Source organism: Festucalex cinctus, chromosome 1 (genome assembly GCF_051991245.1).
Source record: "Festucalex cinctus isolate MCC-2025b chromosome 1, RoL_Fcin_1.0, whole genome shotgun sequence".
In the NCBI taxonomy this organism is placed as follows: domain Eukaryota; kingdom Metazoa; phylum Chordata; class Actinopteri; order Syngnathiformes; family Syngnathidae; genus Festucalex; species Festucalex cinctus.
The window spans coordinates 4149977-4172355 of NC_135411.1; the positions used below are offsets into that span (position 1 = coordinate 4149977).

The 22379-nt window shown below is 39.6% G+C and overlaps 1 pseudogene across 1 annotated transcript; it reads right to left on the bottom strand.

Annotated features, from left to right (window-relative positions):
• Nucleotides 1-4371: 4371 nt before the first annotated feature.
• On the bottom strand, nucleotides 4372-22107 carry LOC144007691 (uncharacterized; annotated as a pseudogene). Its single transcript, XR_013280312.1, has 3 exons — nucleotides 21662-22107; nucleotides 19548-20837; nucleotides 4372-7658 (listed from the first exon to the last, which is right to left on the bottom strand). The product of XR_013280312.1 is annotated as an uncharacterized LOC144007691 (transcript).
• Nucleotides 22108-22379: the final 272 nt, after the last annotated feature.

Below are 22379 nucleotides of genomic sequence, written 5' to 3' on the forward strand. Positions count from 1 at the left end.
CTGACTCCAGCTCCGCAGCAGAGCCCTGGGGTCCGGGCTTAGCGGTGAAGCGAATCCTTTTGGGCCTCCAGTGTGTCTGCTTCCAGGATTGATCCTCACTACGGTTCAATGATCCAACTATAAATTACAGAAAAATAAATACCATGAAATTTGTATTTATTGATGCGGTGTGATTTGTACTAAACACGTTTTTACCTCTCTTAGCCCCACACAAAGCAGCCGCAGTATTTCTGGATGTACCTGCTGTGAAACATAGAATCAAAAGATTACTTTTTGTTTTATTGCTATAGTTTTTTGCGGATTTTTTTATTTTTTTTCCCTCTCTTTGCTCTGCCAATCGGTGAGACCCGACTGGTGGATGGCCAATCTGTAAATAATAGAAGCATATGATTTTCACTGCTGCCTGGATTTTTTTCCCTTTGCTAAACATTTTCCTGCCCTTTTATACCCTTCGATTTACACCAGTCATTTTCTCCTCATTGCTTGACTTAGTCTAGCTTTTTATATACATGCACAGATGTCGATCACTGAAAGAAGAACAATAAATAAGACTAACTCGTCCTTCTAGCATCAATGCTGTACTCCGTATCACATTTTTATCCCCACCCACATCGACAGAAAAACACAACTCGTACAAGATGGGTTTAAATTTGACGATCGCGCAAGTTAGCTCATTATCGCAACACATTTACGTCCACAGCAATAAAATGCATCATCTGTACAGCCGTTAGTAATGGCAACTGTGGCAACAGTGTAATAAATGAAGTGCATGTAACGGAAAGACGAGGAGATCGCGAGTAAAGGCAAAGTTAGCGAGTTAGCACGTTAGCTCTCACCGTCATCGCTACTCTGCGATGTGTCCGAGTCTTCGCTCCAGCCAGGGGTTTTTGTGGGCAGATACTCATCCGATGAGTCGCATGACGTGTCCGTCCATTCAGTGGAATCGATGGATGCAGCAACAGATTTCTCCTGACTGCCTTGTGAGCTCACGGGTTGACTAACATGCGGCTCTGTTTGCACACGTGGTACCTTGCTCCTCAACGTCATCTTTTCCCTTCTTTGATCGTCATTATCGTTCAAAGATGACGATCCTCTACGTTTCTGGCTGGACTTTGGTTTTAACAAACTCTCCTCCAGTTGTAAGCTGTCTAAAAGTAGACATAATGCTTGATCTGCTATTCTAATATGCTCTGCTATGCTAATATGCTCCACTCTGCTCCGCTCCTCAACTTCCGCTGGTGCTTCACGGTAGATAAGCTCACTTCCAAGGCCATCTAGTGGTGGAAGTAAATAGGCTACAACCTTGAAAATCACACATCTGATGCCCCAGACTTTTATCCGCAGCTTGCCATAAAAAAAAAAGGGATTGACGAATTAACTCGTCAAAGGCAGGGGGCGCTATTTTTCACTTTAACGTCCAAGGCAGTGAATGAGTTAATAGGAAGTGACCCGGAAATGGCCTAAAATGAACAGGAAGTGACCCAGAAGTGTCGTCAAATCAACAGGAAGTGACACGATTTCAACAGAAAGTGACCTGATTTCAATAGGAAGTGACCCGGAAGTGACCTGAAATCAACAGGAACTGACTTGTTTTCAATAGGAAGTGACCCAATTTGAACAGGGAGTTACCCAGAAATGGCCTAAAATCAATAGGAAGTGACCCAGAAGTGGCATCAAATGAACAGGAAGTGACACAATTTCAATAGGAAGTGTCCTTATTTCAAAAGGAAGTGACCCGGAAATGGCCTAAAATGAACAGGAAGTGACCCAGAAGTTGCGTCAAATCAACAGGAAGTGACATGATTTCAACAGAAAGTGACCTGATTTCAATAGGAAGTGACCCGGAAGTGACCTGAAATCAACAGGAACTGACTTGTTTTCAACAGGAAGTGACCCAATTTGAACAGGAAGTTACCCAGAAAAGGCCTAAAATCAATAGGAAGTGACCTGAGTTCAACAGGAAGTGACCCGAAAATTGCCTAAAATCAACAGGAAGTGACCCAGAAGTGGCATCAAATCAACAGGAAGTGAGACGATTTCAACAGGAAGTGACCTGATTTCAATAGGAAGTGACCCGGAAATGGCCTAAAATGAACAGGAAGTGACCCAGAAGTGGCGTCACATCAACAGGAAGGGACACGATTTCAACAGAAAGTGACCTGATTTCTATAGGAAGTACCCGGAAGTGACCTGAAATCAACAGGAACTGACTTGTTTTCAACAGGAAGTGACCCAATTTGAACAGGAAGTTACCCAGAAATGGCATAAAATCAACAGGAAGTGACCCAGAAGTGGCATCAAATCAACAGGAAGTGAGACGATTTCAACAGGAAGTGACCTGATTTCAATAGGAAGTGACCCGGAAATGGCCTAAAATGAACAGGAAGTGACCCAGAAGTGGCGTCACATCAACAGGAAGGGACACGATTTCAACAGGAAGTGAGCCTTACTCCAGTCCTCAATCTTTCCTCCATTGCCGATTCAATTTGTCACTCCTTACACCATTGCTACTCGATTCTACGCTCCTTACTTCATTGCTCACTTAATTTTTCTCTCTTGACTCCATTGCTTCCTCAATTACTTGCTCCTTCCTACATTGCTCACTCGACTTCTTTCTTGTTGTCTTGTTAATTTGTTTCTTGCTAATTTATTTTTATTTGTGTGCTATTTTTCTTCCTTCAACTGCTTCTATATTTCTGTATAAATTCAAACCATTCCAAATTTAGCATGTTCAGGTCATTCCAGGTCACTGTATAGCATTCCAGGTCATTCAATATCGTCATTCAATATCATTCAATATTATTCATAATCATTCCACAGGTTTTTATTCACCCTTCCTGCATTCACCCGCAATTTCTCCAGAAATTGCATTTTCTAATATAACTTAGTTTTCATTTCATTGGGAATCTTCTGAACCATTTGTTTTTGTGGCAGATTTCAGTTGTTTTTAAATTTTGGGGAAAAATATTGCCTGTAGGAAATTAGAGAAAATGTCAAAAATCATAGGGATACTCTATAAAAGTAAGGATGTTTTAAACATGAAATCATTATATATATTATATAGTTCATTATTATTACCATATTTGACCTATTGTGTGGAATTATGGGGAATGGCATATAAAACAAATACTAACACCGTTTTCAAATTGCAAAAGAAAGCTATAAGAATTATTAATGGATCAAAGTATACAGAGCCAACACATCCACTATTTATTAAATTAAATGCAATGAAATTTTATGACTTGGTGGATTTTAAAATATCCCAAATAATGTATAAAGTTTATAACAATTTACTCTGCCACAGTACTCAGAAGTTATTTGAAATTAGACACAGTCCACTCCTTATGATATAAGGGGTACAAGTGTGTACAAAAACCCCAAAACAAGAACAAATATTAAGCAAAGGTGTGTATCTGTAAAAGGTGTTGATCTGTGGAATCATCTGGAAATTGCTCTGAAAAATTGTGACTCAATGCTGGAGTTTAAAAAAATGTTTAAAAGTAAAGTTAAAAAAAATTATCTATGTCAGACCAGTATATGAAAAATGTACATGTGAGTATGTGTAAGTGATCTGGATAGGTATTATGGTATATGTTTAGTAAATTTATGTATATATGTTTTTGGTAAATGTGAATATGTTAAGTGCACTTGTGTGTGTGTGTATATATATATATATATATATATATAACTTGGGTTATATATATCATTTATTATTTTATTATTATTTTTTAATAATTAGTAAATTAAAATTGTATTAATAATGAAATAAGTTTAAATATATTTAGTAAAAGGGGTAGGACTAGATAAGTTTTTAACTTCTTCCTACTCCCTTTTGAACATGTAAGTTTTGATTAATTGAATGATTATGTTATTGGGATTTTCTTCTATTTTGATTGTTGTTGTTTTTTGTTTTATCTCTGCTGTTCATCTGTTTATATGTTCAAAAAATAATAAAAGGAAAAGAGCGATATGGTATTTACTTAAGTTTCCATTTCACTTTTTTAGATGACACAACAGAGTCAAGATTGGCTTTTGTATTTTAGATTTTTTTTTTACACTAATATCGACACAGCCCAACACCCCCCCCCTTTATTATTGTTATTATTATTATTTTTTAACTGAAATTAAGAGCTGCTGCTTGGAAGCTCCACCCCTGCATCCTCGTCACTCTCACCCTTGTCTTCATCTTCACTCTTTAAAGGGGCGAAGGTCGGTGGCAACTTGGTGACATCATCCTCAACCGCCTCCTCTTTGACACGAACGGGCTTTTCCTCCTCTTCGATGTAAGGATGTTCTTCCTCCTCTTTAACATTCGGAGGCTTCATCTCCTGTTCGTCAGGACGAAGATATTTCTCACCGACGTCTGCAGGACACAAGACGATAAAACACATATTTGGTTTGGTTAAGTCAAATTTCAAGTAGGGCTGAACGATTATGGAAAATAATCTAATTGCGATTTTTTTTCACCCAAAAAAATGCGATCGCGATATCATGCGATATCTGCGATTATTTTTTTCAAGGTCCATTTAAGTATTTTTTTCCCCCCAACAAAAAGTTAATTATAATGAACAATATCTATTATATATTACAGGATCGTAAGATAAAGGCAAATTAAGCCTTTTAATATCAGTTTTTTTTCACCTACACTTTACCACTCAACATACCCAGCTTTTCATGTGGCATGAAACATACATGTAAACACTATTTATAAATAAATAAATTCAGTATACATATTTAGAAAAAATCTTGCCGATCTTCAGTCAGTAAACTCACACATGCTAAAGTGTAGACAAAATAAAGTTACACCTGCTTATATGACATAACATCTCTGATTTAATTTCAATTTCTGTAGCAATCCTTGTGTTGTGGTGACGCGGGTTGGGCAGTGTCCCATGGTCCGTGAAGGTAACACATTTCATTGGGAATCTTCTGAACCATTTGTTTTCATTTTTTTTTTTTTTGGTACCCCTTCATGGGTTGCTAATCCAATATGGCGGCGTCCATGGTTATCTCGTCATATCCTTCCAGCAACGCTGTAGCCAATCATATTGCAGCGGGGCGGGTACAACCTCAGAACAGCTACCAGCATGCTACATCACACCAAAAAGCCGGAAAGGGGGGTGCCTTTTGGCGGGGCGTTTGCAATTTATGCAATGGACTTTGGAACTGTTTTTGTTCACCAAGGGACGTCGCTATTGCGTCTTCTAATCCAACGCAAGATTTGTGACATCAAACGAATGTCGGAATTCCAACTGGCTGGAAATCGTTTTGGTCATGACTGAATTGTGCGTTTTGTTTCAAACGGGATCTTGGTTTAAACGCAATATTCGATGTTAGCATAGCACGAGTTTAGTTTTGTAAAACTCGTAGGCAGGGAAATCCCGCTCAAAATAAAGGTGGGACGTCATCTTGTCCGTTTCATTTGACATCCAGTGTGGTGGTGTTGAGAGAACATGAATGAAGAGATGAGGTGCATCACTTCGAGAATGAGCTGAGCTCATTCACACATCATATAAACAGAGGAATATACACACACATTTTACTCTATCCATATTCGATATGACTTATGACACATCCCTGTCTTCTGTTCATCAAATAAAACATTCAATAACTTGATCTTACAATTTGAATAGTTGAATTATAATAAATTGATCTGAGAATCATTCAAAGATCAGCGTTTGAGCGAGCGTTTTAATCCAACTACTAATAATAAGAACAATAATTATCAGCGGGGGATCAAATATTTCCTAGACTCTTGTTTTTTTTTTAAAATCATTGACACTTTTGCAGCACACCAGACTCACTTCATTTTTTTTAAGCTTCAAAGATGGCTGCTATTGTCACCGGCACACTCGTGTCTGTCAGCAAGCTCTTTACAAGAGAATCTTTTAGCACAAACACTGCAACCGAAAGGTTCCTTCACAACATGTGATTTTGTGTATTTTTTTAAAAACCGACTTGGGAGAGAAACGTTTTCCACAATCTGAGAAAGAAAAAGGTTTCTCGCCAGTGTGTCTTCTTGTATGTCTTGTTAAATGTGACTTCAAAGAGAAACCTTTGCCAGTGTGCACAAGCAAAAGGTCTTTCCCTAGTGTGTGACTTTGTGTGTTTTTTTTTTTTTAATACGACTTGGCAGAGAAACGTTTTCCACAATCTGACCAAGAAAAGGGTTTCTCGCTGGTATGTTTTTTTTTAATGTTCTGTTAAAGCTGACCTGCGAGAGAAGCTTTTGCCACAATCTGAGCAAGAAAAAGGTTTCTCGCCTGTCTGGATTCTTGTATGTCTTGTTAAATGTTCCTTCTGAAAGAAGCTTTTGCCACAATCTGAGCAAGAAAAAGGTTTCTCGCCAGTGTGGCTTCTTGTATGTCTTGTTAAATGTTCCTTCTGAAAGAAACTTTTGCCACAGTCTGAGCAAGAAAAGGGTTTCTCGCCTGTGTGGATTCTTGTATGGACTGTTAAATGTGACTTCAAAGAGAAGCTTTTGCCACAATCTGAGCAAGAAAAAGGTTTCTCGCCAGTGTGTCGTCTTGTATGTCTTGTTAAATGTGACTTCAAAGAGAAACCTTTGTCACAGTGTGCACAAGCAAAAGGTCTTTCCCTAGTGTGTGACTTTGTGTGGGTTTTTTTTAAATACGACTTGGCAGAGAAACGTTTTCCACAATCTGACCAAGAAAAGGGTTTCTCGCCGGTATGGTTTTTTTTATGTTCTGTTAAAGCTGACCTGCGAGAGAAGCTTTTGCCACAATCTGAGCAAGAAAAAGGTTTCTCGCCAGTGTGGCTTCTTGTATGTCTTGTTAAATGTTCCTTCTGAAAGAAGCTTTTGCCACAATCTAAACAAGAAAAAGGTTTCTCACCAGCGTGTTTTCTTGTATGTATTGTTAAATATGACCTGTGAGAGAAGCTTTTGCCACAATTTGAGCAAGAAAAAGGTTTCTCGCCTGTGTGGATTCTTGTATGTGTTGTTAAATGTTCCTTCTGAAAGAAGCTTTTGCCACAGTCTGAGCAAGAAAAAGGTTTCTCGCCTGTGTGGATTCTTGTATGGACTGTTAAATTTGACTTCAAAGAGAAGCTTTTGCCACAATCTGTGCAAGAAAAAGGTTTTTCCCCAGTGTGTGTTCTTGTATGGACTGTTAAATTTGACTTCAAAGAGAAGCTTTTGCCACAATCTGAGCAAGAAAAAGGTTTCTCGCCAGTGTGCTTTCTTGTATGTGTTGTTAAAGCTGACTTGTCATCGAAGGTTTTGCCACAATCTGAGCAAGGAAAAGCTTTCTCGCCTGTGTGGATTATTGTATGGACTGTTAAAGCTGACCTGTGTGAGAAGCTTTTGCCACAATCTGAGCAAGAAAAAGGTTTCTCGCCAGTGTGTCTTCTTGTATGTCTTGTTAAATGTGACTTCAAAGAGAAGCTTTTGCCACAATCTGTGCAAGAAAAAGGTTTTTCCCCAGTGTGTGTTCTTGTATGTACTTTAAGATTTGACTTCCGAGAGAAGCTTTTGCCACAATCTGAGCAAGTAAAAGGTTTCTCGCCAGTATGGATTCTTTTATGTTTTGTTAAAGCTGACCTGCTAGAGAAGCTTTTGCCACAATCTGAGCAAGGAAAAGGTTTCTCACCAGTGTGCCTTCTTATATGTGCTGTTAAAGATGACTTGTCAGAGAAACCTTTGCCACAGTGTGCACAAGTAAAAGGCCTTTCCCCAGTGTGTGTTGTATGTATTGTTAAACATGAGTTTGTATCAGAGCTTTTGTCACAGTGGGTACAAGCAAAAGGTTTTACCCCAGTGTGTGTTCTCATGTGAATTTTCAAACGTCCTTTTGTACTCAATGTTTTCCCACAGTGAGAACATTCCCAATATTTGCCGTCAGTGTGACATGACCTGTCACCATCAGCGTGTTCATCATTACCATCCAGATTATCATCATTGTCATCATCATGAGAAGAAAGGGACCTTATGTCATCACTTTTTGCTCGTGATGATCCCCAGCGGTCTGCATCACTTTCTGGAATCATGTTTTGAGGAGTTGCGATGCTGTTTTGAAGCTCCGCCCCTCTGCCCTCCTCACTCTCACCCTTGACTTCATCTTCACTCTTTAAAGGGGCGAAGGTCATTGGTGACTTGGTGATGTCATCCTCAACCTCCTCCTTTTTGACGCAAAGGGTCTTTTTTTCTTCTTTAAAATATGGATGCTCTTCCTCCTCTTTCACATGAGACTTCACCTCCTGTTCATCAAGACGAAGATATTTTTCGCCGACATCTGCAGGACACAAGAAGAGAAACACATTTCATTTCATTTTCATTTATTTCAGGCAATAGTGTACAGTTGAACACAGCAACAACAAGTCATACTGTAGTTTCATAATATGAACAGAGAAAAAATTAAAATTTGATTCTGCCTGAAAGGGAGTGGGAAGAAGAAAATTTATTTAATCCCACCCCCGTCTCTAATCTATAAAATTACAAATATACAGTACTTCCTGCAAGTTACCATCTTGCTATCTTAAAAATGTTTTTATCATATATATAGACAATATAATGGCATACCATTAACTGAATTATTAAGTGCTAATAATGGTGATGTTTTCGTAGGTAACAGATATCACATTTTTATGGTTCATACCAACGATGGTAATACATTATATATTCCAAGAATAAGACATAAACATACATAACTTTAGTAATAGACAATAACAGCAGTAGTAGCAGCAAGGACACATTTACACCAAGTATTTATAAATTCAAGGTCCTCCGACATATTGTGACCAAACCATGTTTTTATATAACATTTTAAATCTGAAAATATTTTGGGATGGCTTATGTCGAGTACCCAGACTATTCCAATATTTCACACCACATACTGACACACAAAAACGTTTGCAATTTATTCTAAATTTGGGCATTATAAAGTCTCCATATCCTCTCAAATTATGAACTAACTCTAAGTTGAAATAACTGTTGTAGATTAATTGGCAATAATTTATTAAATGCTTTATATCAGATTATCAAAGTATTAAATTTAACTAGATCTTTAAATTTGAGTAATTTTGACTGCGCAAAAAGATTGTGTGTATGTTCAAGAAATCCAACTTTATGTATAATCCGCAAAGCACGTTTTTGTAATATGATGAATGGCTCTATTGTACACTGGTCGGTGTTACCCCACACTTCAACACAATATGTGAAGTAAGGGAGGACCAGCGTACAATATAATGTACGGAGAGAATCCTGATCAAGACATGACTTTACTTTATTCAAAATTGAGAGGCATTTAGAGATTTTATTTTTTGTGTGTCTGATATGGGCTTTCCAAGATAAATTTATTAATTATAACACCTACAAATTTAATCTCACTTACATTATCAATTAGGATGCCATCTATAGTTATCTGCGATTCAAAATGTATTCTAGATTTACTAAAGATTGTTTGTTTTTTCTACATTTAACGATAATTTATTCATATCAATCCGCATTTTTATTTTATCAAGTTCATTATTCACAGCACTCACAAGCTCATGATAATTATTACCCCTATAAAATATATTAGTGTCATCCGCGAAAAGTACAAGTTTGAATGTCTGAGACACATTGAAAATGTTATTAACTCTTTGACCGCCAAAAACGTTTAATAACGTTTAGTAAAATCACGACGTATGCCGCCATGAACGTTAAGTTCAAGTTAACTACATTTTTAGTTTTTAATATATCAGTGGTCAGTGCAACATCCAAGTGCAGCGCAGCCAGGTCAATGAGTTATGAAATCAAAAGCATCCACTAACTATGGCCAGCAGATGGCAGCATTGTATCTCTTGTCAATGGGCTGCCGGTGTATGGAATTACTCAACTCAACTCAAGTTTATTTAACCTCACAGCGGAAGCTGCTCGGGCCCTAACTAGAGCTGCGAATTACAATGAACCATGACGCAATCTGATGAAATCGAACGTTTTCAAGGCCGTCGTGAATGATCACAGCCTTTGTCACATTAAACCTAATTTGACGGAGCGTCACTAAACAAAAAATATTAGTATGAAAGTCACTGTTGTGGAGAAAATGTATCTTTTTTCCAATTTTCGCTCAATGTCACTCAAATTACCTGTTTTTAAATGGTGATTACTAAAGAACGGAATAAGGTAGAAACACACTTTTTTTTCTAATGAAAGAATGGAATGTGATCTTTCATGTGGTACCCATGTTATATATGTAGCAAAACAATATAATTTTCAGTTTACATCAAAAATTAAGTTAAAATGCTTAAAATCCGCTGGCATTGGGGGTTGTTTTTTGATAACATATGGCAGTAAAAGAGTTAATTTACATATTAAATAATATTGGCCCTAATACGGACCCCTGGGGAACACCACAAGCAATGCCAAGTTGTCCAGATATGTGCTGCCCCATTTGAACATATTGTAACCTTCCTTTTAAATAACTTTTAATCCAGTCACCAGCAACTCCTCTAATCCCATATTATTCCAATTTATTTACTAGAATAGAAAGGTTAATTGTATCAAAAGTTTTTTTGAGATCAATGAAGACCCCAACTGCAATTTTCTGTGTCGAGTGCATTTGTGATTTCTTCAGTTGCATCAATTATTGCCATTGCCATAGTTCTATTTGCTATGAAACAATATTGACCTTTATGTATTAGTTGATATTTTTTCTTTCGTTTGGATCTTTCCAAACGAGAATTAAAAAAAAAAGTTTTTCAAATTTTTTTGAAAATTGCGGCAATAAAGAAATTGGTCGATAATTTGTAAAACTGTGGTTGCTTCCATTTTTGAAGGGAGGTATGACTTTTGCGATTTTCATTTCAGGACAACACTTGTCACTTCCTGCTCACTTGTTGCAGAGAGGAACAAGTGACAGCGGATTATGTGTGATGGTCGAGGTGCAATTATTAACTCCCAACAAATATTTGGGTTGGTAAAGTCAAATTTCAAGTGTGAGTTTAAAAAAAAAAAAAAAGGGTTGGCGACAACACCGTACATGGAGCACTTTGATCGATGGACGGAAGGTTTTTCACCAGTTTGTGTTCTTTTGTCTGTTGCAGAAGTTGACTTATGAATGAAACCTTTTTCCCGTGTGGTGTGCGCTTTCAAACTCCATTTTGAGCTAAAAATTTTTTTTTACCACATTGAGAACGTTCCTAACAGTTATATAACATATTAACACACATATATATAACATAGCCCGATATAGGCCGATTATCGGCGCCGATATTGGGCATTTTGACGAATATCGGCATTGGCCTTTTTCAAAATCTGACGGCCGAAAACCAGTTTAGGGTCTGGGAGCTATTGATCAAAATTTTCAGTTCACTTTATAAGAGATGGGAATCTTCTGAACCATTTGTTTTTGTGACAGAAATGTGAAGTTTAAGATTTCAGGTGTTTTGTTTTGTTTTTAATTTTGGGGAAAAATATTTACTCTTGAAAACTAGAGCGATATGGTAGTTACTTGCTTACTTTCACTTTTTTAGACAATCCAACAAAGTCAAGATTGGCTTTTGTATTTTAGAAAAATTTTGACACAAATCCCCCCCCCCCCCCCCCCTTACTTAAAATCGGCCTCAAATATCGGTTATCGACCTCCTTGACTACTAATAATCGCCATCGGTATCGGCCCTGAAAAAAAAAATATAGGTCCATCTCTAGTTCTTATATCATCATGAATTTGTGCTTGTGGTGGTCACCAGTGTTCTGCATCACCTTCTGTCGTCATGTGTTGAGTTGAGCTGCTGCTTGGAAGCTCCGCCCCGCCATCGTCCTCACTCTCACCCTTGTCTTCATCTTCACCCTTTAAAGGGGCGAAGGTCGGTGGCGACTTGGTGACATCATCCTCAACCTCCTCCTTTTTGACATGAACGGGCTTTTCCTCCTCTTCGATGTGAGGATGTTCTTCCTCCTTTTTAACATGAGGAGGCTTCAACTCCTGTTCGTCAGGACGAAGATATTTCTCACCGACGTCTACAAAGACAAAACACGCATTTGGCTTGGTCTAGGGCTGGGAATAAAAGTCGACCAAGTCGGTTTGGTCGACCAGAAACAGCAGTTGACGCAAAAATGCATGCGTCAAATCTATTTTAAAAAACATATTTGCGGCACCTGGACGTCCAGGACAAATATTTAGGTTTCGCACGGACACTTATTGTTTACTCCAATTCACCAAGACTAAGTAAGATCCTTCCTAGGGTTTGTTTGTGGTCTCTTTAGACTGAAAAGGGAGAAAATGAACATCGCTACATGTCTTGTGTTTGGAACAAAACAAACTGCGTCAAAATCGCTAAATAAAAGCTTGAATGAATTTGTTGCCGCCGGCAAGACACACGTAAGATGGTGGGCGGCCCTACGTGCATTAACAACAGGAAGTCGTAGCTCCAACCCCTAGCAAAAAGTATGGAGTCACCAGTCTTGGACAAGCACTCACTCAGACGTTTTATTGTGTAGATCAAACTCAGATAAAAAGCATGAAACAGTCGTAAGGTTATTCCAAAGTGCAACATCTTGGTTTTCAGAAACACTAAAAGAAATGAAGAAAAAACTTCGTGCTGGTCAGTCAATGTTACTTTTATAAGAGCAAGTGCAGGGAAGTAAATATGGAATCACTCCATTCTGAGACAAAAAAATGCAATCACTCCATTTTGAGCAGAAAATAAGGACACCCAGTCAATTTCCTTTCCTTAATTGGGAACCTGCCTCAAATGACATCTGCTAGTTATTCGGCAGTTAAAAACAGTGCAGTTATAACAACTTAGAGGGCTGCTGGACCAAGTGGATTGGCAAGAATCAAGGCTCCAACAAAGGAGATGTCTCTTGAGACCAAAGACAGGATTATAAAACTTGTTGAACGATGTGGCTGTTCACAGTCAGCTGTACCGAAGGTCTGGACCAAGTACCAACAGCATGGGAAGGTTGTTCAAGTCAAGCGTACTGGTAGACCAAGGAAGACATCTAAGCGTCAAGGCAAACAACTAAAGGCCATATGTCTTGAAAACAGAAAATGCACAACGAGACAAATGAAGAAGAAACGGGAGGAAGCTGGAGTCAATGTATGTGACAGAACTCTGCAAAATCGCTTCAAGGAAATGGGATTTACATACAGGAAAGCTAAAAGGAAAACGTCACTGACGCTTAAACAAAAAAGAACAAGACTGCAATGGACTGAGGAGAGGCAATCATGGACTGCGGATGACTGGATGAAGGTCATCGTCAGTGATGCGTCACCAATCTGCATTGGACAAGGTGACGACGCTGGAACTTTGTGCCGTTCCAGTGAGATTTACAAAGAGGACTCCCTAAAGAAAACATCTGTATTTATTACTGGATATTTGTGTCAAGACGCTATTGGTAACCCCTGCACAATCGGTGACGCGCATGCGCAGAAGATCGGCGATCTTGGATCGCCAATTACAGCACCCACACTAGAACAAGTACCTTTATATGCGTGTTCGTAAAAACACGATACATCCAGCCATCATCTGTAGGGGTCTGTTCAAAATATCGATACATAGACATGTATCGATATTAATAAAAATGGTACCGTATCGATATTGTAGTTCTGAGTATTGATACTCCTCCCTGACGTTCGGGTGGGCAGCGCAGCGAGCGACTTACATGAGAAGGGAGCGGCACAATGAGGAAAGTTATTACATTTTCAAAAAAACCTTTTTCAAGACAATGTACCTCCAGAGCAGAACAAGGGAGGCTCACCAAACATTTATCCGACAAAAAGGTGGGTCGGGGCTGCCTCCCCGGCCAGACTGCTCACTCGCAGCTCAGTTCCTCTTTCACCACAACAGCATCACTGCAGACGCTCCGCCTGTCGATCTCCCTTTCCATCCTACCCTCACTCGTGAACAAGACCCCAGATACTTGAACTCCTCCACTTGGGGCAGGATCTCATCCACGACCCGGAGAGGACACGCTACCCTTTTCCGACTGAGGACCATGGTCTCGGATTTGGAGGTGCTGATCTTCATCCCAACCGCTTCACACTCGGCTGCGAACCGCTCCAGTGAGAGTTGGAGATCTCGGCTGGATGAAGCCAACAGCACCACATCATCTGCAAAGAGCAGAGATGCAATGCTGAGGCCACCAAACCGGATCCCCGCTGCGCCTAGAAATTCTGTCTATAAAAATTATGAACAGAATCGGTGACAAAGGACCACCTTGGCGGAGTCCAACCCTCACTGGAAACGAATCCGACTTACTGCCGGCAATGTGGACTAAACAGGGACCGAACCGCCCGTATCAGGGGGCCCGGTACCCCGTACCCCCAAAGCACCCCCCACAGGACTCCCCGAGGGACACGGTCGAACGCCTTCTCCAAATCCACAAAACACATGTGGACTGGTTTGGCGAACTCCCACGCACCCTCAAGGATCCTGCTGAGGGTGTAGAGCTGGTCCACTGTTCCACGGCCAGGACGAAAACCGCACCGCTCCTCCTGAATCCGAGATTCGACTTCCCGACGGACCCTCCTCTCCAGCACCCCTGAATAGACCTTACCAGGGAGGCTGAGGAGTGTGATCCCTCTATAGTTGGAACACACTTCCTCCGGTCCTCCTTCTTAAAAAGGGAGACCATCACCCCGGTCTGCCAATCCAGAGGCACTGTCCCCGATGTCCACGCAATGTTTTAGAGGCGTGTCGACCATGACAGCCCCACAACATCCAGTGTCTTTAAGAACTCCGTGTGGATCTCATCCACCCTCGGGGCCATGCCACCGAGGAGCTTTCCAACCACCTAAGTGACTTTGACCCCAGAGATAGGTGAGCCCACCTCAGAGTCCCCAGACTCAGAATCAGAGATTCGACTTCCCTACGGACCCCGAAACTGGACGCAGACAGCCAAAACTAACAGAGACAGAGACCAGCCGCTAGCAGCTCCAAGCTAACACTATCCACGGTAACACAGTCATTTGCCAAGGGTACTCCATATGGAAAAAAGTTTGAAGTTTATTGAGCATGTAAACATAACATACAAACATAAACAAACAGCAAATAAAAATCGGGAGGAAAAAAAAACCCTCATAACAATCATTAGAAATTGTTTACATGTCCAAAGGGAGTAGGAAGAAGTTAAAACATCTAGTCCTACTGCTTATCCCTTACATCGTATTTCAACAGTAAATTAACACATCGCAATAAAAGAAAACGTGCAATCATACTCATGTGGACAACCCCACTTCAACACACAATTGCCAATAGCGCATGTGCATGAACCCCCTGGGCGCACACCCCAACAATACATCATCGTACTCGCACATTCAACCCTCATCACCCAAACAATGGAATCAAAAAGAACATTTCATTTCATTTCTATAATTGTACCGGTTCACGTCTGATCCAAATAATACTCTTGAACATTTTTTTTTTTTTTTTAAACTCAACGATTGACTTGCATCTTTTCAAGTCATTACCAAAATTATTCCATAAATGAACACCTCTTACAGAAACACACATTTGCTTAATATTTGGTCTTGAAACGAAAACAAGCAAGCAAGCGGTGGAAAGAAGTAACTGAGGCTGTTCATTACCATTTGTGTTTACTAGTGTTGTTCCGATACCGATACTGGTATCGGCAGAGGTGCCGATACTTCATTGAAACAGTATCGGTGTCGGTGACTACTCACAAGTAACATGCCGATACCATTAATTCTAACACTAATATAGGATTTTCAATGCAGCATCTTGTGTCTTGCTGGTGCACGACATTCACTGGTATGTGACATGTTCACTGAATGCCGATCTAAGATATCCTATTGGCCCTTGAATGCTCTGAACCAATAGCAGGACAGCTTTTTCATGTTGAGGAAAAAAACAAAAAAACAACTCAAGTATCGGTCTGGTATTGGGCGATCTTGCAAAGCTGGGTATCGGTATCGGGGGCCAAAAAACGGTATCGGAACAACACTAGTGTTTACAGCATAGGGTTTTATATAAATTTTAAATATGCTTTAAATATTAGAAAAATGTTCAAAAATGTGAAGTTTAGTCTAAAAATATATGTAAAAAAAAAAAAAAAAAAGAATCGTGATAAAATCGAGATTGTGATTTATTTATTTTTTTTTTTTAATAGAACCGTGATATGAAATTTTTACCATACCCCCTACATTGAATGATGCAATAGAATACGTTACAAAATACATTTTTGAGACAGGATTCAGCATTATGTAGCTGATTACAATTTGAAAGTATTCTCCCCAGCACTGTTTATAGTATATGCTCATCATGTTAGAAGTAAAAGAAAAAAAAGAAAAAGAAAAGAAAATCCCACCCACAGGTCTTGAATTTATTTTATTCCACTTGCTCTTTATATACAGTATTAAATATGAATATAATTTACAAGACTTAGACTTGACTTTATTGATCTTAAACAATAATAAATCAATCAAAAATAATGACTCTTTTCGGTTATTTCCAATGCATTCATATGGCGATCTGGATAGCAACGACCCCGAAACAGGAAGCATAAGAGCCAGTGGCCGCACATGCGCAGTTGTAATTCCGATTCGGCTTATTGAATTACTGTGTACAGTAATGACTGCATTTATTGTTTTGTTTTTTTTAACTCTATATAGTAGCGCTGAGCAAGGGAGAGTAATAAGAAGTGTACAAACCTGTTGTGTGTAGCACAATTCGAGGCTGCTGGCAAACATCGTCCAGCGGTTGAAGATGTTGCTCGTTCTCTTCCTTTACTCCAAAATGTTCCTCGTCGTACTTTGGTGTCGTTCGCGCAGACATTTTGGCCCAATAGTGTCAACAAAGTCACACTTGATCTCTTCCTGACCACGTGTTGTGTGCTTCTCTTTGTTAGCGGCTAGCGAGCTAAGCTTAGCTAAGCTAAGCTAAGCTAAGCTAAGCTAAGCTAACTAAGGCCGAGAAGCATCAACGCGCACCGAAACGAGTTTACACACATGCTGACATTTAACAAATGGTGTCGTAGACCTTCAAAATGGCGATGGACGTCCTGTGTGGAGGCTGAATTCAGTTCAATACCGAATAAGAAATAATGATTAAACGCCATGTACCCGCCCGCCGCGGCAGTGATGACTCCGGAAACCAAAGTAGACGTGCGGCGGAAGTCAGGGGCAGGACACGCCCCCGCTGCGCTATGATTGGCTGCTGGAAATTGTCCGGAGGCTTCAGAGCAAGCATTGTCATCGTCATCGGCAGATGTCGCCATTTTTGCTGCAGTTCGAAAGTCTCATTCCCGTTTTTTCAGTGTTTTGTTCCCGATATAATCGTAAAGTTTAAATGCCTGTTTAAATTGGACTTATTGAAAAGAGCCCCAGTTTGTTGTGGTGAATGTGCAGTTTAAAAATTCGCCATCAAAGTTGAACAAGCATTTTGAAGTAAACTGAATGTTTATTATCAGGGATGAGTTTAATTTGTTGTAATAGCTTATAATGTACCGGCCCTAGCTATTAATAAATGTTTGAAACAGTATCTGATATTTAATTGATATATGCAATATTTATTTGTACTGCAAGTAATACAAATGACTTTAGGCCAGTTTTTGTCATCTGTGACTTTCACACTTTCCTCCAGCAAAGTTTTGACGCAACACTTACCTTCCAATAAAAGTAAAAAGTTAGTGATTGGAATATTGAGGGCGATATAAAAGACGAGCTCTTGCTAGGTCTCAGGACCATCTTCCGTCTTCGTAAATCCGTCAATATCTGAATCTCAGCGGCATTGTAATCATCAATCCGTCATTCGTCATGCATCAGCGTCATTGACGGGCTGATGGACAGCGAGGAACATATCCAAGTAAAATGCACAAATGAATTAGTTCTGGAACACTCTTTCTGGGTGATTCTTTTCAACAAATTCCGAAACTTCCTGGAAACTTCAGGCCCGTCTCGTCACAATTAAAAAACCTACTGTGCCTTCATCAATCGCCAATTGTTTGAATTTCTGCACAAATTCGTCGGCCGTTTGTTCATACATTTACGTAAAACTACCTGAACACCTCATGGTGGGGCGAATGACGAAGACGCTACATAGACACATACTGCATCGATTATATTATCGACGTATTGACACACATAGACACATATCTATTATCTATCTTACACACAGTCACACATTTATTGACGAATTTGACGTCTGTCATTGGGATATGTTAATTGACGGTGTGACGGATTGATGATTACATTGACGGAAGGAAACTTACTTCCGTCAATGGTTCATTCGTCCTTTTTTTTAAGTTAGCCGTCAATCGCCAATCGACAACAAAACGGACGCCCGCCGTTGACGGACCTTCCTTCAATGTTGACGAAACGCCCATCACGTCAATCATTTCAGAGATGACACTGTTCAACAGCAAATTTGAATCCCAGATGGCTTTGTGTGTCTGAAGGTATTCTCGACGCTGATTTGCGGAAAATTGCAAGGCAACACAAGGTGGTTTTATTTCGATTTCATACACAAGGAAACTAACTCAATGTGCTTCACGCAAGCAAAAAACACAACACCTACGAACTTCAGCAAACACAACCATTAACAACATTCAGAAGCAAAACAAACAAAAATAGCTTCCAAAATTACATAAAAAAAACTGACATTAATTGACATTTAAACACATTAACAGTAAACGTCAAAAACTTAATATTAACAGGTTGAGTAGTTTTGAAAGCATTACATTTACACTTTTAAGTAAGACGCTGGAGTTGATACTTCTTAAGTCTTCTGAAATCCTAATATCTCTACTTTTATTTGAGTAATGAACGTGAATCATTATGACAGGCCCCAGGCAGCTTTGAATGTTGTGTTATTACGAAATAACATATCAGATTCACTTCCCTTCATTTTTTTGAAGCTTCAAAGATGGATGCTAGGGGTGTGAATTGCCTAGTACCTGACGATTCGATTCGTATCACGATTCACAGGTCACGATTCGATTCGATACCGATTAATCCCGATACGAATTTATAAGTCGATTGTTGCGATTTTTTTTCATTCAAATTTAGAAAATACTAATCAGTAAGCTTGTAGAGTGGAAGATTTATATGAAAATGTATTTATTTATCTGAAATTTCAGTCTTATAGAGGTTGTAATCTGTTTCATGCTTGAACAGCATTAAAATAAAATATTAAGGCTTAATGTTCCGTTCATATAACATTCTTCCATGCTCAAGGTGTGAATCCTAACCCGAAGTCAGACGTTTTGTTGAATATTTTTCCATTAAAAATGGAAGTTTAAAAATCGATTCACACACCAAAAAAAAAAAAAAAAAAGGCAATGATGATAAGACGTTGAATCGGTAAAACTACCGAATGAACAATTCTGAGCTCTTAAAAAAAAAAAAAAAAAAAAAAAAAAAAAGATTTTTTTTTATTGAATCGATTGGAGAATCGCGCGATGTAGTATCGCGATATATCGCCGAATCGATTTTTTTAACACCCCTAATGGCTGCTATTCTCACCAGCACACTCGTGTCTCTCAGCAAGATATTTAGAAGAGAATCTTTCAGCACAAACACTGCAACTGAACGGTTTCTTCCCATGCGATCTTGTGTGTTTCTTGAAATTTGACCTGTCAGAGTAACGTTTTCCACAATCTGAGCAAGAAAAAGGTTTCTCGCCAGTGTGGCTTCTTGTATGTCTTGTTAAATGGGGCTTCCGATAGAAGCTTTTGCCACAATCTGAGCAAGAAAAAGGTTTCTCACCAGCGTGTTTTCTTGTATGTATTGTTAAATATGACCTGTGAGAGAAGCTTTTGCCACAATCTGAGCAAGAAAAAGGTTTCTCGCCAGTGTGCCTTCTTTTATGAACTGTTAAATATGACCTGTGAGAGAAGCTTTTGCCACAATCTGAGCAAGAAAAAGGTTTCTCGCCAGTGTGGCTTTTTGTATGTCTTGTTAAATGTGACTTCAAAGAGAAGCTTTTGCCACATTCTGCGCAAGAAAAAGGTTTCTCACCAGCGTGTTTTCTTGTGTGTATTGTTAAAGCTGACCTGTGAGTGAAGCTTTTGCCACAATCTGAGCAAGAAAAAGGTTTCTCGCCAGTGTGTGTTCTTGTATGTGTCGTTAAGTCTGACTTCCAAAAGAAGCTTTTGCCACAATCTAAACAAGCAAAAGGTTTTTCCCCAGTGTGTATTCTTGTATGTGTTGTTAAATTTGACTTCGAAGAGAAGCTTTTGCCACAATCTGAGCAAGAAAAAGGTTTTTCCCCAGTGTGGCTTCTTGTATGTGTTGTTAAACGTGACTTCAGAGAGAAGCTTTTGCCACAGTGGGTACAAGCAAAACGTTTTTCCCCAGTGTGTGTTCTTGAATGTTTTGTTAAATTTGACTTCAAAGAGAAGCTTTTGCCACAATCTAAATAAGAAAAAGGTTTTTCCCCAGTGTGTCTTCTCAAGTGAATTTTTAAACTTCCTTTTGAACTCAATGTTTTCCCACAGTGAGAACACTCCCAAGATTTGTCGTCAGTGTGACACGACCTGTCACCATCAGCGTGTTCATCATTACCATCCAGATTATCATCATTATCGTCATGAGAAGAAAGGGACCTTATGTCATCACTTTTTGCTTTTGATGATCCCCAGTGGTCTGCATCACTTTCTGGAATCATGTTTTGAGGATTTAAGATCCTGTTTGGAGGCTCCGCCCCTCTGCCTTCCTCACTCTCACCCTTGACTTCGTCTTCACTCTTTAAAGGGGCGAAGGTCATTGATGACTTGAAGGTCATTGGTGACTTGGTGACGTCATCCTCAACCTCCTCCTTTTTGACACCAGGGGACTTTTTTTCTTCTTTAAAATAAGGATGCTCTTCCTCCTCCTCTTTCACTTGAGGAGATTTCACCTTCTGTTGGTCAGGACTAAGATATTTCTCAGCGACGTCTGCAGGACACAAGAAGAACACACACATTGGTTTGGTCAAGTCAAATTTCAACGGTGAGTTGATAATACTGTCACGATTGAATTTTATTTTATTTTTTTAAGAATCGATTCATCTAGAGGGTGTGCGCTCGTTCACCACCTGTCCAGTGACGAGATGAAATGGGGAATGGTGAGGTTAAATATTTCCCGGTTGGTCCGAAATAGCTCTGGGGGAACATTAGCTAAGCTAACTAAGGCCGAGAAGCATCAACGCGCACCGAAACGAGTTTACACACATGCTGACATTTAACAAATGGTGTCGTAGACCTTCAAAAATGGTGATGGGCGTCCTGTGTGGAGGCTGCATTCAGTTCAATACCGAATAAGAAATAATGATTAAATGCCATGTACCCGCCCGCCGCGGCAGTGATGACTCCGGAAACCAAAGTATACGTGCGGCGGAAGTCAGGGGCAGGACACGCCCCCGCTACGTTATGATTGGCTGGTGGAAATTGTCCGGAAGCTTCAGAGCAAGCATTGTCATCAAGTCATCGGCAGATGTCGCCAGTTTTGCTGCAGGTCTCTTCGAGCACACTACCGTAAATCCTAGAAAAGGGCGAACAGAAAAAATAAAGTGCGGCTGACTTGACCGCGTAAAAAGAAAAGGCGGCTAGCTTTACCTCAGTTGTAGCTCTGCTAAATCCAATTCTCATCGACTGAGAAATGTACCAAACCGACTGAAGAAAAAAAAAACTGTGTATCGTAACAAAGTGCCCCGGTGAAGATTCCTTTCAAAATAAATTCGGACATATGGTTGAAAAGTGTGGATGAAACAAGTGACAAACCTGCTCTGTTCAACACAACTCGAGGCTGCTTGTAAACGGCGTCCAGCAGTTGACGTTGTCGCTCGTTGTCCTCCTGTGCTCCACAAAGCTCCTCTTCGTACTTGACTTTCGCCATTGTGAACATCTTCACACGATATTCACGACACTTTACGCTCACGATTGACGTCTGCTGAGCCAATTTGGCGATAGCAAACGCGTCTCGTTTTTTGGCGCCTAGCAAGCTAAGCTAAACTAAGCTAAGCTAAAATAAGCTAAGCTAAGGCAAAATAAAGAGGGCCGAGAGATACGATTGAACCAGACACGAAACGTAGCAATTATGTTTGACTTCAATAACGTAGTGACGGGGCAAAGTGTCGATGTGTCAGTTCGTTCCGTACGAATTCGTGTTGAATTATTTTTATAGTGAAGCCGAGCGTAAACGCGTCGTGCCTGGAATGGAGTCGCTCTTCTGCTACCACGTGAAATCTACGGCAATTACAGTTGGACAAATCTCATGTCACGAAAATGTTAATATTTAATTTTACTTAAAAATAATAATAAAAAAAAAAAGCTCATAAAATTATACGTTTAATTCTAGATTCATTTGGATAATAAAAATAAATAGACCTTTAAACTGCACTCGGACGAATAAGAAGAAAAATGTTTATCTCCTGTACATACGAGTAGCCCAGTTTAGTTTTTATTTTTTTAAATCTCTATTCACTCAATCAGTATACAA